The sequence below is a fragment of the Pecten maximus genome, chromosome 11 (genome assembly GCF_902652985.1).
Source record: "Pecten maximus chromosome 11, xPecMax1.1, whole genome shotgun sequence".
NCBI classification, from domain to species: Eukaryota; Metazoa; Mollusca; class Bivalvia; order Pectinida; family Pectinidae; genus Pecten; species Pecten maximus.
In genome coordinates this window covers 3179915-3197438 of record NC_047025.1, presented here as the reverse complement: position 1 = coordinate 3197438, position 17524 = coordinate 3179915, and the positions used below count along the sequence as shown (strand labels likewise).

Below are 17524 nucleotides of genomic sequence, written 5' to 3'. Positions count from 1 at the left end.
TCAAGTTTCAGAGAGAAAAAAACCATCTACAGGAAAGAACTGTCAAGGACTGAAAACATTATCATATAAATTTATGTTTGGCACCAAGAAGTCCCTCTCTCCAACGTCATCATTCAACCTGCTCATGTTGTTTGACAATGTATAGGACAGTGAGTTTTATAAGAAATAAAATGGTGATCCATGCCAAACCAGGAAAAAAATATAACATGAAAAAAAGAATCCGAACATAATTACTGAAATCCTTGAACCATGACACACGATTACCTGAAACGGAAATGTCAGAGATGTCCATTTAAGTAGAAAGAAATGTAGAGTGTATGGAGCCTATGAGACACTCACGAGGACCATTATCACCCTCGCTAGTCGATACCATTAAGTAATTCTATTTTAAAATGTATACAAATAGTAATGATATCAGACAAAATTTGACAAAAAATTTGATTTTAGAAAATAACGCTTTGGTTAGGATTCATTAAAGAATAAATGAGATCATTTTTTTTTTTTACTTCAACAAGTGCCGATCCCATTGTCAGATCAGGATGTCAAACAAATTCCTTGTTCACCGTTAGTACGCAAGTATATATGTAACCACAGCTAATGACACAACAATGAAACAATGGCATGTAGGAGGGAGGTGGAATAGCATAAATCAAATGTTTCTACACTTTTTATCTCGGACTGCCACATACTTAATCCTTCCTAATCCACTCTTCTCCTTGGAAAACAAGTTATAATGTCATTCAAGCAATCAATCATCATTTAGGACTCAAAAAATTTTCATGATTTGAATTTTATTCAGAAATTCTAAAACTTGATCTTAAAATCTTAAACATTCTGACACTACAATACAGTATTTAGGTTAATTAAGTTCAATCAAGTTAAAGTAAATAGTACAAGACTGAAACTTCAAGTTAGAATATCTGCTGGAAAAATACATTAAGCTATAGTTGCTTTTTTCATTTTGGCTTAACAAATATGAAATGGGGGGATTTTCTGGGCAGAACCTTATTTTCTAAACTACAATGTTTTGGGATAGAAATAAGGAGGTATATTTTTGATACAAAAGTATTACCTTCTCATTCTTGAAGAATTAATATTCTTGAAAGAATTAGGAGCAAACAAAATGAATTTATTGTATTTCATTAAACCACTCTTTCCTTCCTAAGTACTGGATGTGGCAAAACCTGATCAAGGGAAGTAACTCTTACAGTCCATCCTGACTAAAAATCAACAGGTTGTTTGTTCTGAACAAAATTTATCATGTTCTTCTGCATTTATTATATTTATCTGAAAGAACTTATTATTTTTTCTGATTTTGTGATAGAACCTATACCACTGTTTTTATTTGTACTAATTCTTCTACACTACTATCCTAACCCTCACTATCGAGGAAACCTGTTCTCTAATTGTTAACACAAATTCGTACATTTGGAAAGATTTTCTGTTAAGGAACCTGATGTGTCTGTGTGCCAATATGAATTTCAGGAGTAAAGCCGATGGAATAATTACTCATCATTTCCTGGCTTTCATTCCTATTTTTTATGTCTGGTTCGACACGGTTATTTTAAATTCCAGTCTGTTTAATAAAAGCTAAAGCCTTGCATTGTTGCATTAGCTATGACTGACTAACCCACTCGACACCAAGGAACACATTTACCCCCATTTACACTCTGCATGTGCCCGCTATTTCCTCAAAGTTTCGTCAAATGTGCAACTTCAAAACTCCAAAAATAGTCCAATTTCTGTGTAATTGGTAGTTCTGGCATGCTTGTTAAGTTTTGGTTAGAAGTATTTTAATCAGAACAAACTGCATCAGTAAAATGTTTTATAAAAATATATTTCCATTTTACCAGAGCTACAGTCTGCCCAGCTACAGAGTTAGACACATGTACTGATGCTAAATACAGAGAGGAAACCATTTCAATCATCATCTCACCGTGATATGTCAGGCAATTGTTATTTTTGTATGTAACACAATTTTATGATCCATTTTACTTTTAAACTTCTTTAAGCTGTTTTTGTTTTATCATGAATGAGTACAAATATATATCAAGCAGGTTCTGGTAGTAGAGATAGTAGAGAGGATGGTACACTAGTTTCAGAAAATTAACATCATGGATTCCATTTGGGGAAAAAAAGTGTGATTTACATAACTTCATGAAAGTACTTCTCTTCAGGAACAAATAATTAGCTTCTAATTATCTTGATAACTCAATACAGGGCTAACTTGACTGATTTTGTTTCTTGTTTTAAAAAGGTTTTAACTAAAGAGACCCTTCCTACAATGAACTTAAAAGTGTTGGCCGGGTGGCACACTTGCCTTTCACCTAGGGGTCCGGGGTTTGATTCCCCAATCGAAAAGTGAAAAGGTTATGGGTCTTCAGCCTTCATGACCATATGGATTTTATTTTGGTACTCTGGTTTCCTTCCACATTATTAGACTCCCCACAAACTTCCATTCGGGTCAACAAACTGATTAATATAAGTTGGTATAACTTGTTTTGCGACTGTTGTAAAACAAGCATGCTACCCTATCGATCACCCCCTAAAAATAATTACAGTGACCTTGACTTTGACCTTGACCTCAAAACCCTAAAAATTTGACTTGATTTGTAGCTACTCATAGTAAAGTTACATACCAACTTTCACCAACATACCTTGAAGCATGTCTGTGAAAAATGTGGAAATTTGAGAGGACAGACTGATAGACGGACAGACAGACTGGAAGGAAACCTATAGTCCCCCTGGTTTCACCAATAGGGGACTAATAAATAAAATTTACATTTACAACTGAAAGCAGTGTTGACCAAGAAAACAGTCAAACCTTCAATACTTATTCACTACACTGTGAATCTTCCCTTATTTCCACTTCAGTTGTAACATTGCTACAATTACAAACATAATATTCAAAATCAAAAACTTCAGAAGAAAAAAAATAAATTTCATTTGAAGAATTTGCTTAATTTGAATAAGCTCCATACATAGTTTCATGTTATTAGTTTTATCAGATGAAAACAAAAACAAGTTTATTTCAATTTTATTAAAAAAAAAAACACACAGAAAATGAGATGATGTGCCAAAATGCAGCTCCAGAACTTGCCCCGTTTGGCTCCGGAATCTTCCTGAATCCTTGTCTACCAGAAGGTCACATACTTGCAAGCACCATGAAAATGGAACCCCTCCAGGGTCAGTTTTATCAAAAGTACACCCAACTATTTTTTTACCATAAAAAATGGTTTTGATTAATACCTTAAAGGTCTGGGTTTTCTCCAGTGCCTCCCTATCAAAGTTAAGATACAAACATCACCCTATAATTAATTCCTTTGTAGGTAGTGTGAGCTTCCAAATGGGCCGGTAATCATCTGTCTGTGAGCACTCAACATGGTAAACCCAGGAACAACATCATGTATCCAAATTTTGAGAAATATACCTTTTACAGCTTTTTAAATTAGATTATTAGGAAGTCTGGAAGCGTTCTGTGGAGAGGAAATGTCTAATTCTGCTATGATGTGATACAAGCAATGTGCGAGTCTGCCTAATTCCTTCCAAACTCTGGTTTTGTGTTTCTGTAGTCTGACTGTCGACGAAGGTTACCACTTCTGAACCGATATTGGCAGTCCTCTCCACCAGACCATCCCATTGTGTCCTCTTCCTCACACAAGCCAGAGGAGGCCAAGAATGAAGCCTTACGGAGATGTATATTTACCCAAATACTAATCTTATCCTAAAACCTTATTTCTAGTTCAATGGGAGCCTCTCATATACAAACTCTGTCCTCTCTAACCTAAATCCAATACAAATTTTCTCCTCTCACCTCTATACCTGTCTATAATCTATCCCCGTTTCAAACTTTATCCTACCTGTCTAATGTGACCCTGATACAAACTTTGCCCTCTCTACCTGTCTGCTTCCTGTCTAATATGACCCCAATACAAACTGTCCTCTCTACCTGTCCAATCTGACCTTGATAAAAACTTTATTCTAACTGTTTAATATGATCCCAATACAAACATTGTCCTCTTTACCTGTCTAATCTGACCCTGAATTTGTCCTCTTTACCTGTCTAATCTGACCCTGAACTTTGTCCTATATACCTGTCGAATCTGACCCTGAATTTGTCCTCTTTACCTGTCTAATCTGACCCTGAACTTTGTCATCTCTACCTGTCTAATCTGACCCTGAACTTTGTCCTCTATACCTTTCTAATCTGACCCTGAACTTTGTCCTCTCTACCTGTCTAATCTGACCCTGAACTTTGTCCTCTATACCTTTCTAATCTGACCATGAACTTTGACCTCTCTACCTCTCTAATCTGACCCCAATACAAACTTTGTCCTCTCTTCCTGTCTAATATGACCCCAATACAAACTGTCCTCTCTACCTGTCCAATCTGACCTTGATAAAAACTTTATTCTAACTGTTTAATATGATCCCAATACAAACATTGTCCTCTTTACCTGTCTAATCTGACCCTGAATTTGTCCTCTTTACCTGTCTAATCTGACCCTGAACTTTGTCCTATATACCTGTCGAATCTGACCCTGAATTTGTCCTCTTTACCTGTCTAATCTGACCCTGAACTTTGTCATCTCTACCTGTCTAATCTGACCCTGAACTTTGTCCTCTATACCTTTCTAATCTGACCCTGAACTTTGTCCTCTCTACCTGTCTAATCTGACCCTGAACTTTGTCCTCTATACCTTTCTAATCTGACCATGAACTTTGACCTCTCTACCTCTCTAATCTGACCCCAATACAAACTTTGTCCTCTCTACCTGTCTAATATGACTCCAATACAAACTGTTCTGTCTACCTGTCAAATCTGACCTTGATGAAAACTTTATCCAACCTGTCTAATCTGACCCCAATACAAACTTTGTCCTCTTTACTTGTACAATCTGACCATTATACAAAATTATCCTACCTATCTAATCTGACCCTGAACTTTGTCCTTTCTACCTGTCTAATCAGACCCTGATACAAACACTGTCCTCTACCTGTCTAATCAGACCCTGATACAAACACTGTCCTCTACCTGTGTAAACTGACCCTGAACTTGGACCTCTCTACCTGTCTTATCTGACCCTAATACAAACAAGTGATCAGTATTCATCATTTTTAAATCTTCATCAGCTTTTAACAAATTTTGTTTTAATTAATATTTATGCATGTCATGTGACCTGATTAAGTTTTCAAGGTGCAAATTATTTCATATCAGCTGCCCTGGACATCCAACTAACAGCACTGAACTAATCACATGTAACAATGAGACTGACACCATTTAAACTGATGAAGATAAGAACAGAATGCCCATTAGTATGTAGATTCAGATATAGAAAAGGTCCTCTCTTTTGTACTTTTCTCCATGATAAATGTGTTTATTTACATTACCCATATCCTGGCTCCCATAAATCAATTAAAAACCATTTTAGAAAGTAGTTTCAATATATCTCTAACTGTCTTGACATGCTGGAGTAGCTCAACAAAGAGACCTGTCATGAATGTAACGAAAGTAATTTATTGATATAAATGTTGATTTCCATTTACACAGTGCTTTATGGAAACAGTTATAAAACTTTAACCACCAACAAGTTCTGTAACAATGAAAAATATTTGTCAAGGCCACTTATTAAAACAAATCTGATAGTTAGCCCTCGTTATATAATTACAGCAAGATCAATTAAAGGTCAATTATGCTGAGAAATCATGACCTTTGGAATCATGGTTTGTAGAAGTTAATTTCAGTAAAACATCATGCTCTGCCCAGAAAAAGACAAATAAACCACTGCCAACAAATTAGCCCCCTTTCTTCATTTTTGAAGAATTGTTATTTCTAAAATAGTAAGCTAAAAATGGTTCCCAAATGTTGCCCCACCTCCCCACCAAGTTGCAATACTAAACACTGGTACATTAATGGACAGGGCTTATATTAGGATATATACAACAGTTACAGCCTGACTCTTTGTCATCACAGCACTTGAGTGTCCGTTGTATGCTAGAATATTGGTCATAACCAATTACTGCCAGTCATAGCTAATAAGGGACATCATCCCAAAACCAATATATCTAAGATCTAAACAAGAAAATGTTTTAAATACATATATGAGTTATCATAGTGTTTTTAGTCATTAGCTAATAATTAAAGAGACATCATCCCAAAACCAATATATCTACGATCTAAACAAGAAAATGTTTTAAATATAAGTTATCATAGTGTTTTTTTTTAATATTACAGATATTCTCCGGTCTTTCTAGACAGTGTTCCCCGGTCTTTCTAGACAGTGTTCCTCGGTCTTTCTAGACAGTGTTCCCCGGTCTTTCTAGACAGTGTTCCCCGGTCTTTCTAGACAGTGTTCCCCGGTCTTTCTAGACAGTGTTCCCCGGTCTTTCTAGACAGTGTTCCCCGTTCTTTCTAGACAGTGTTCCCCGGTCTTTCTAGACAGTGTTCCCCGGTCTTTCTAGACAGTGTTCCCCGGTCTTTCTAGACAGTGTTCCCCGGTCTTTCTATACAGTGTTCCCCGGTCTTTCTAGACAGTGTTCCCCGGTCTTTCTAGACAGTGTTCCCCGGTCTTTCTAGACAGTGTTCCCCGGTCTTTCTAGACAGTGTTCCCCGGTCTTTCTATACAGTATTCCATACAGCCCTCACGTTCTCTCTAGTCAGGTTTTTCGAGCAGACCATGAGCTCTGCGAGCGTTCCGTTCCTTGCGGTTCACTGGGAAGCTGCCATAATCACCAAATAGTCAGCAAGGCTTTGATGGTCTGGCAGCGACTGAAGCTCTCTTGAGAACTCACAGACACTCGGTGCCAAATTTAGCTGTGCCAGACGACTGTTGATTTCTCCTCTCTGTCCCACTTCAAGATCGGCCCATGTTGCTACTGTTACTAGGGACGGCTGTGGGGAAAAACTGAAGCCAGGATATATAGTGTATTTCTTTGGAGACCAATAGAGATTACAAGCCGAGGCAATCTGGTTGTGGCCCACCAATGTATCCCAACTCTGTCAGTGAACCAAGAATCGGGCTTGTCCTGTGTTCTTCTCTACACGGCCTGGGATGAGTTTGTGCCAAATATTCCTCTTATGAACGGGTCTCAAATAATTGGAAGAAAGGAGTGTTTATTATGAGCATGCTTGGAGAATGATTGACTCGGTGCTACGATCGTGTTCTGGCGTGGTACCATTATTGATGTATTATATAAGCATAAGAATATAACAGCATTTGTTGCCCAAATACCATTTCTACTATTTACAAACAAATAAAATTTGGTGCCACTTGCCAGATAACAGATTTGTTTTCAAAATCAAACAACAAAGCAAAAAATATTCATTATAATTTTTTTTTTAAATTCAATATTTTCTATGAGTACATTAAAATTGTAAAAGAAAATACAAACCCAAAATTGTATTATTTCTAGCATAAGACCAGTCCCAAGGCTTTTATATTAAATCATAGTAACATAAGTATGTTTTGTATAAAATTTACCAATTTAAAATTCCATTTAATGCTTTTTATAACCAAGAAAACCTCTATTACGACTATTTCAGCTTGTCTCGTCCAATATTATTGTGTTAAGTGTATGTAATCATTTTGTTTTGATTTGTGTAATAGGTCTGATACAATTAAACTATAGAGAGCAGCCATGTGGAATTTAACAGTCTGAATGAGTACTATCTTTGTCTCCCATTCCATGTAATCAGAAACATATTTTCACTGCTTTTAACTGCAACATGTGTACATTGGATACAGTGTACATATCGACAACACATGGAACCCCTCACTGATACAACAGGTGTGTGTGGCTCCAACATTCTCGTGTAAAACAGAAACTCTACATTGAAACACTTCCTTCCGTAGACCTCATGTTCAATAAATTAAGGAAAAGCAAGCTAGTTTGTGCTTTAAATTCCAAAACATTCTTTAAAATTACGTTTTTATTTTTATATTTCTTTTCATGTAACTAATTTAAAATATAATTAATTATATTTAAAGTGTTTTAGAAATATTTATCAAATAGATTAAATTCACGTAATATCACATTAATTCTATTTTCTTTATCGTCATTATAATCATGACAAAGTTACTTGATGTAAGAGTTAGCTCCCTTTCATAACATTCACAATTTCTATAAGAAGAAACTTTTAAAATACTCCTATGAAATTAACAGCTATTCAAATCCACTGATGCATGAAAAATGATTCTCCGTGACCTCACACACATTACACAAATTAAATTCCACTAAACAATTATATACACACCAGTCTGATTTTGGCTTCATCAACCAGACTCCTTTTTCTGACCTCTCCCCTCTACTGCCAGTATTCCGTATTCCAAATCTCTGCAACCTTCTCAAATATCAAATATATTGTAAACTCATGCCAAAGTTCTAAGAGATCCCTATCACTTAAGACTTGAATCCGCCTAAATTGCAAAATTGTTTTGGTCACTGTATTGCACACCCAAGGAACAGACAAGAGAGCGATGATTATTCCCATGCTAAGGGAGGTACGTCGTCCATGAGTCAATTTCACTGTCTTGCCAAAAGCAGCTAAAGAATTATGTAATAAAATTCTTCTTTTTTTCAAAGAGGAACAAATAAAAATTGTAAAATGACTGATAAGAAATGATTTCAGTTCTATCAGTGAAGTATTATCTGCCTGTCGAGTCACACAGGAATTCAGATCTGGGAGCCGTCTAAAACATCTAATTCACATGAGAAATTCTGTGATCCTGAATTAGTGTCATCTCCAACAAATGATTAATAGAAGACTAGAAAGGCTATTTTTCAAAGTATTATGTACAAAATTGGTAAACTACAGAATCTCGGAAGAACAATTACAATAGAGTTACAATAAAGAATACCACTGTCACAATTAAGGAAATATAATAGACATTTATAAATTAACGCATAACAATTAAGTTCCAAAATATCATTCAATCTTCAACTCTGGTACTTTGCCTACATACAAATACAGCCATTTATAAATGTTAAGTGTAACTGCACACACAAATATTACAGAGATTTAAAAAGTGACCTTGACCTTATAATTATTTGTGAACAAATAGGAAATATACATCCCAGCATTTTCCCCTCCACTTTTTCATATTTACCACTAAATTCTTTATGAACAGCAATTTTATATATAGATAAGAACTCCAGCTCAAAGTCAAATTTTGATACAGTTTTGATATTATTTTCAGGTTAATCAAAGCTAATAGGATTAACTAAAGCAGATTTAGAATCATTGCTAGAATGCGTGGAAGTGAGTTGTGAAAGCCTGTTTTAAATTTCCAGTAACAGTTCAAATTCTGCATCCTCTGGACAATGGACTCTGACTACCACAGGACACAATTGTCAAAGTCTTCTCCAAGTGAACAAGTATTTATAACCTTCCTTATCAGAGGGCAAAGTATTCGGTGTAATAGAAATTTGTTACCAAGAGAGTGGGACACTTAAGCCTCCAATCCTGTGAGATAACGATGTGTGTTCCTGTAGCACCGATTCTACTGGGGATTAGACCAGCCCTTATCTGTATCCTGTCACAGGGCTCTCAGAGCATCATATCCTGATTCTAAATCTCTGTAAACGCTTGTCATTTGTCTTATAACCATTTTTAAAAGAAGTGTCTGAAGGGAAAAAACCTATCCCAATTTAATCCTCCAAGTACTTTTGTTAAATCTTTTCTATACATTTCATTTTATACAATTAAATCTCTGAATGTCACATTTCCTGGAAAGATTTGAATATATAGATAAAATATTCTTTCCAGTCATGCATTCAGTGAAATTAAAATAAAATTTCTTATGCAGTTTGAATTAAGCACTAGCTGTTGCATGGCTTCAGGTTTTCTAAGCCAGTTTTTTTTTTATATTTCATATAACAGTTCAATTATATATATATATATTTCTTAACGAGAAATATTGAACACAAAGATATTAATAGAACTACAATTTTGTTTTGCTTCATTACAGAACCTAATACAAATCCCCTGGTGTGTTTTTCCCCTTATTAACAAGGTTCAAGCTAATATGATGTCTTTCAAACAGAAATGTAAACTATTTTACAACAATTGCGAAATATTTTTTATCAATTTGTATCAAACACTCGTGTTGGCCCGGATGGAAGCATGTGAGGTATCTTACTTTGGGAGGAAGCATAAAAAATTCTTGGAGAAAAACCTAAGTGGTTGGGCGAGGTGACCCTCGATCCTGCCTTAATTTTCGAGTCGGATCGGGGAATCAAATCCAGACTGCCTAAGCAAGAGGCAATTGTGTTACTACTGTGCCACCAACCATTCAATATAAAAATTAATATCGAATAAATATAACGCAGATTAACATAAAGATTTCTACTGAAATTCAAAATCTAACACATAACTGATTTTAACTTCCTGTGTACACAAATAGCATTAAGTGTTTTCAGCATGATTTTCTAGTTTTCCCACACAAGTGGAGATTTTACACAAGTACAGCTAGAAACAGCTTTTAAAGTAAAAATTAGAACTTCTTAACTGATTTCCTTCTTTATATTTATACAATTTAGTCAGTTTTCTATTATAATTTCAGAAATTAAAACAATTAAACCATTACAATTTTCCATAGTATATTAATCTGGCTGTCAAGTCAGTAAGAGTTGAAGTGTATGATGCAAAGAATATTTCTTGCCTTAATTTGACAACAATTTGTACTCAATTTCCGATGAAATAAATATGTGTAGCATAATTTTTCACATATTTGTATTAGCATTTCTCGGGCCGCTGTCAAATATATATTCTGCTGTATAGGGATACGTATTAACAAACTTAATTAAAATTTCCTTTCTGATCCCAAGGGTGTTAAAAGTCTTTCATATATTTAACATCAATATCAGTCTTTTGTAATAATCTACAATCTACTCAAAGGAACAAACTTCTTTATGAAAATATATTACATACTTTGAAATATATACTTTGTCATCAGATGTGTGTATAACTATGTCATTAATCTGCAGCCAAGGTCATTTAAGGACATGCCAGGTTTTGGAGGTGGAGGAAAGCTGGAGTACCCGGAGAAAAAACACCGGCCTTATGGTCAGTACCTGGCAACTGCCCCAAGAAGGTTTCAAACTCACAACCCAGAGGTGGAGGGCTAGTGATTAAGTGTCGGGACACTTTAACCACTCGGCCACCGGCCCCTCATAATGAAAGATTCATAATGATACAAAGCATGAACTAAAAAAAGGCTCTAGTCATTGGGTAACATATGTCATAGAGAATAAAGCTTATCATTACACGGTCAATAAGGATTTAAAGTGACACTAGGATTCTGGGAAATAGTTAGAAATGCTGTAATTGTTTCCAGAACTGATATGAACGCGATTGACAATCTACTAACGCAATTGAGAGTCCATAAAACCAAGTAATTGTTGTTTAACATGGAGCTCTTGAGGCAGAATAGTGTTTTGAACAATTCAAGAGTGAAAACATTTCAACCAATTCACCATTTACCATTCAAAGTAAAAAGATTCATCATTTACCATCCACAGTAAAAATATTCACCATTTACCATTCAAAGTAAAAATATTCACCATCTACCATCCAAAGTAAAAAAATTCACCATTTACCATTCAAAGTAAAACGATTCACCATTTACCATTCAAAGTAAAACGATTCACCATTTACCATTCAAAGTAAAAAGATTCACCATTTACCATTCAAAGTAAAAAGATTCACCATTTACCATCCACAGTAAAAAGATTCACCATTTACCATCCACAGTAAAAATATTCACCATCTACCATTCAAAGTAAAACGATTCACCATTTACCATCCATGATAAAAATATTCACCATTTACCATTCAAAGTAAAAATATTCACCATCTACCATTCAAAGTAAAACGATTCACCATTTACCATCCAAAGTAAAAAAAATCACCGTTTACATTCCAAAGTAAAAAAATTCACCATTTACCATTCAAAGTAAAACGATTCACCATTTACCATCCATGATAAAAATATTCATCATTTACCATTCAAAGTAAAAAAACATCAATTGAATCACCATTTAGAATCACCCATTAAAACTGAATACCATTTTCATCACCATAGCTACCACAACTCTTGATAACTGAAAGTGACAGTCTTTCTATAGTGTTTCATCTTACCCAGTGTATATAAAAAGTTTTCAAAGTCAACACAACATCTCCGGGCCAATTCAACAGATGCCATCAAAATAATGTTTCACACCCGATTTAAACTTAATCATTCAATTTGTCTCCTTGAAGTTCAGACCAAAGGTATGAATAAATTGATTGTCAGGTGTTAGTGAATGAATATTCCTAAACATGAAGCTAGTACGAATTTATCATGGCACTGACAAGACTCTGACACCATCTCCGGGGAATATCACGTGAAGAAACCATTACAATTTCCTATCAAATTCTCTAAGAGAGTCATCCAGAAAATTTCTAGTCTTTCCCCTTGAAGACAATACCAGTTAATTAGAGCAATGTATTACAATTATTAACAGCATCATAACCTTAATTACTGGTTATCAAAACCTTAAACTGTTTAGATTAAAACTGGATAGTTGAAATGGAAAAAAAAGAAGTTTTTTGATTAAATCTATGAAATGAAGTCACATGGGCACAAACAATTGTTTGAAGTGACTTTTAAAATTGAGCAATTGTGTACATCTTGACAAACCCCAGTAAGACAAAGTTATAATTGTTCATCTGGGACAAACCTGAGTGAGACAAAGTCATAATTGTTCATCTGGGACAAACCTGAGTGAGACAAAGTCATAATTGTATATCTAGACAAACCCCAGACAAAGTCATACAGAGAGACTGATGGACTAATAAGACATAGAATCTATACCCCACTCCGATATTACCATTTGTGAACTAATAAAGACAGATGGATGGATGGACAAATAGAAAATCTATACCCCCACTCCGATATTACCATTTGTGAACTAATAAAGACAGATGGATGGATGGACAAATAGAAAATCCATACTCCACTCCAATATTACCATTTGTGAACTGTAACAGACAGATGGACGGACGGACAAACAGAAAATCTATACCCCTACTCCAATATTTCCATTTGTGAACTGTAACAGACAGATAGACGGACGGACAAACAGAAAATCTATACCCCTACTCCAATATTTCCATTTGTGAACTGTTAGTTTTACATACAGACGGATGGACGAATATAAAATCTATACCCCACTCCGATATTACCATTTGTGAACTGTTAGACAGATGGACAGACAGACAAATAGAAAATCCATACTCCACTCCGATATTACCATTTGTGAACTGTTAGACAGATGGACGGACGGACAAATAGAAAATCTTTAACCCACTTCGATATTACCATTTGTGAACTGTTACAGACAGATGGACGACGGACAAACAGAAAATCTATACCCCTACTCCAATATTTCCATTTGTGAACTGTTAGTTTTACAGACAGATAGACGGATGGACGAATATAAAATCTATACCCCACTCCGATATTACCATTTGTGAACTGTTACAGATCAAAAACAGATGGACATACGGACAAACAGAAAATCTATACCCCCACTCCAATATTACCATTTGTGAACTGTAAGACAGATGGACAGACGGACAAACAGAAATCTATACGCTACTCCAATTTTAAAATGATAAATGTGAACTATTATACAAACAAAGTGACAGAGATATACATGTAGGACTATCTGTAGTACTGGTTGTTCAGTAATAAAACAGCATTAGTCAGCAGCCCTGGTAATAAACACAATCTTGACTGATGTTATCTAGTTAAATTTATTGATACACCTGGCATTCCTGTAAGATAGATAGTCAGTTATACCACAGCTATTGTCAGAGTCCTCGACCCTGAACTTATAGACTGGGCTCATCATAATTACCCAATACAGGTGTGAGAAACTCGACCAGGTACATCATGGACAGGTAATTCAACATCACACACAATACATTCGACACATCTCTAGATATTGGATACCTACCATTTCTGTCAGCCAGTCAATCTTGAACAGCTTAACTGTCTGGGAATCGGTGTTTAAATGTCCATCACATGTAACAGAGCCACTCAAATAGTCCCCACACTTAAGGGATTATCAGGGTTCAAACATCCTGTCGGCTTACTTCAACACTGACAGTTCTTTAAGCTATTGTTACTGTATAAACTCAAAACATTAATCAAAATCTGACGGTACTTTAAAAGAATTAGTAAATGTTTCCAAAAGTAATTGTATAATCACACCAGACAAATATCTTCTTGGCCTGGCAGTAAAAACTTTCCAACAGTTTCCAAAGTTTGTGTTGTCTTATCAATGTACTGCCAGTCCTTAGAGCAAGCTGGTATTCTGGGAGGGTCCAGTCGGGCAGGGATAAAAAAAACAGTCTTATCCTCTCACAATCACCACCTTACAACAGACAAATCAAGCATGCCGTGCAGTGGGCCAATTCCTGCGGGAAGGTGATTCTGCCAAGATGATTAAAGCGTTACATGTGTGCAGACAACGCCACCAGGCTCTCCGGGATTGGAGGCTTACATTTCCGTCACTGTCGTCACAGGGATACATGACTCTGTGTTTGCGACTTGGAGTGCTTTATATGACTAATCCGCGTCCTTCCTTTCGATGTTTGACAATGTTGCTGGTATATTAAAAACCTCCCATATGAGAATTACATCGATGGACTGTACATTTTCAACTTAACTGTTGATAAAAAAAGTTCAAGGAATTTACTTCTTGGTCACATGAAACTAAAACTTATCAATGTATAATCGCCTATATATGAAAAATTATAACTAACATCACTTTTACTTACAACTGACAAAAAAAACATTATTCTCTCAATTAAAATGTTTTTGGAATTTTTTGGTTTGAAATATATATCAAGCATCTGCAAGCACTGATATCAAAAACTGAGTGAACATCAAAAATTGCAAAACAACACCACCTTTGTCAGCAGAAATAAACTTATGATATTTTCAGCTGAGCTTAATTTGCTTCAATGAAATGAAATTTACTGTAACTAAAATTCTCTAATGGGTTTGAATGCAAATGTATTAAAACTCACAAAGGGGGGGGGGGGGGGGGGGGGACTTTAAAGAGAGATGATCGATAATGACTTGCAAATAAAACTACAATGGCTTCAGAGTGAACAGTTGAAAAAATTTCAAAAATTTAATTTGATATCGGCACAAGTATTGACAACTTCATGTAATTTCACCATAAATATCAATGGTTTAATTTGATATTGATCAGTATAAATATCATAAGATTTATATAGTTTATCAGAATTAAATTTTTTTTTTTTTTTTTTTGTATAAATACTGTATTAAAGTTTGAAAACAGGAAATTATTCCCTTAAGACTAACAGATAAGTGATAGAAAAAAAAAGGTTTCAAGAAAATATAGACTTTACAGAAATGTATTTTGTAAAGATACGGGCAAAGAAGGAAATGGATATCGGACAACTCCAAAGACCTTTTGTCAACAGGATTAGCTTTCCCCTGAATATAAACTTATATATACATTGTATATCCCTTTTGAAGTTTCCCTTTATGATGCCCCAGACAAGAAAAATTTTGGGACTAGAAAATTCAACAGCCTCAGAAGTCTCCTTATCATCCAAACCAACACTTCCACTCTTAAGGACGAAACTTCCTGGCTAGCTGGCCACATATTCATGTCACTCAAAAGCTTTTCCTGATTTTGGCAAAACTTGTTCAAACATGAACCATCCAGTCTCATGACTGACATCCGTTCCTCCATCATACTTAAGTGGCCCGAGTATGACAAATAAATAATACGCACTAAAGCCATGGATATGTTGATCTCACTGTAAGCCTTTGTGGAATCGAGTTGAAAACTCCGAGTCACTCGGTCTGAATCACATACTTGTCCAGGTCTCAAGGATCGACTTCCCTACAGCCAAACCTTACATCTTAATATTCCATGTTTATTGTTGTTTACACTTCTATATTACATACATGTTTTTAATGCATTGTCCACTCCTGTAATTATCAAAACATCCATCAATCTTTATATCCAAATGACCAAGCTTTCAAACAAACGTTGATACTGAGATGGAGACATGAACATAATACACTTATGCTAATAGGCATAACTATTCTGTTTTTTGGGGGTTTTCTTTTTTTTTTCTTTTTGTCTTAATATTCTTCCTTTTTTTCTGAATTTTAAAACTAATGAAAACCTTAGTCAGAGTATAATAAATATTTTCCAAATTCTAGCCAGTTCATGTACAGAAGATATCTTCAAATTCCAGCTATCTAATGCTGGTATATCACAACCTTTTTTCAATAACACTTGTTATCAAAAGAATTATTGTCTCAACCAACATTTCAAATACATAGCCTACAAAAATTAAGAAACAGCAAAGTTTCACTGCAAGGTATATATGCAACATTTCCGGAGTAGTGATGGACGGATGGTTGGAACGAAAGACAGACAGATTGACAGACAGACTCTCATTCCGGAGTAGTGATGGACGGATGGTTGGACCGAAAGACAGACAGATGGAGAGACAGACTCTCATTCCGGAGTAGTGATTGACAGATGGTTGGACCGAAAGACAGACAGATGGAGAGAAAGACTTTCATTCTGGAGTAGTGATGGACAGATGGTTGGACGGAAAGACAGACAAATGGAGAGACACTGACTCTCATTCCGGAGTAGTGATGGACGGATGGTTGGACGTAAAGACAGACAGATGGAGAGACAGATACTAATGTTTGCTGAAGAAATGACAGCCAATAGCAGCTGTGTATGATGACACAAGAGAATTTGATACTTTAAACCGAGACACAGGAAGGAAATGAGGACAACGTTAGAGCAGCATCCTTGTCACATGTAGACAGACCAATCAACTGTCTCTACAATACATGTACCAGTAGCATCTATAACATACTAGCTTGTTTCTCAAAACAGAACATCTTTGGCTGCTATTTGATTTAAACAATTTCAACAAGAGGCCCATGGGGCCTGTATCGCTCACCTGGTTGGATTTGACCAAATGTCAAAATAATGACTATGTTCATGTTCAATTCCTTTTGTTTGTTAACCTCAAACAATGCTAAATATGGTTATAGTGTGGGTATCCCAACTGCTTAAAAGAAATGAAGTCCAGACTCTCTGAGTTTACAACATGCATTAATAACTTTATGACTAGTAGCGATTTGAAGGAATTACCTCTATTTCCCCATTAGGCCCCGTCCTTTGGCCACTTGGGGGTCAGAGTCACCATTTATGCAAAATCTGTTCCCCTTCCCCCAATGATGTTTTGGACCAAATTGGGTTCAATTCCTTTCATAACTTTATGACTAGTAGCGATTTAAAGAAATTACCTCTATTTCCCCTATTTGACCCTGCCCCTCTGGCCCCTTGGGGGTCAGAATTGACATTAATGCAAAATCTGTTCCTCTTCCCTCAAGGATCTTTGTGACCAAATTTGGTTAAAATCCACTGATAATTTTAGGCCAAGTAGTGATTTAAAGCAAAT

At 35.6% G+C, this 17524-nt stretch overlaps 1 protein-coding gene across 2 annotated transcripts in view; it reads right to left on the bottom strand.

Moving 5' to 3' along the window:
* Window positions 1–17524, bottom strand: part of LOC117337419 — a 79042-nt gene that overhangs the window by 52401 nt on the left and 9117 nt on the right. The window contains exon 1 of one of the 2 annotated variants that reach the window (XM_033898399.1): window positions 14002–14602. The exons of the other annotated variant lie outside the window; for it this stretch is intronic. The gene's annotated coding sequence lies outside the window, so the exon portion shown is untranslated. Of the gene's footprint in view, window positions 1–14001; window positions 14603–17524 lie in introns of those variants that run through there. 2 annotated transcript variants of the gene reach the window in all.